The sequence below is a fragment of the Otolemur garnettii genome, unplaced genomic scaffold, assembly GCF_000181295.1.
Source record: "Otolemur garnettii isolate 467f Iridium unplaced genomic scaffold, OtoGar3 scaffold00198, whole genome shotgun sequence".
Lineage (NCBI taxonomy): Eukaryota > Metazoa > Chordata > Mammalia > Primates > Galagidae > Otolemur > Otolemur garnettii.
In genome coordinates this window covers 2,201,478-2,201,696 of record NW_003852593.1, presented here as the reverse complement: position 1 = coordinate 2,201,696, position 219 = coordinate 2,201,478, and positions in this window count along the sequence as shown.

The following is a 219-nucleotide window of genomic DNA, read 5'->3' as shown; positions in this document are numbered from 1 at the left end:
AACCTCCAACTCCTGAACTCAAGTGAGTCTCCTGCCTCAGCCTCCCAAGTAGCTGGGACTACAGGTGCCCGCCACAATGTCCAGCTATTTTTTGGTTGCAGCCATCATTGTTTTGCAGGCCTGGGTTGGATTCGAACCCACCACCTTAGGTGTATGTGGCTGGTGCCTTAGCCGCTTGAGCCACAGGCGCCGAGCCTAGACTTTGTTTTAATTCCACTG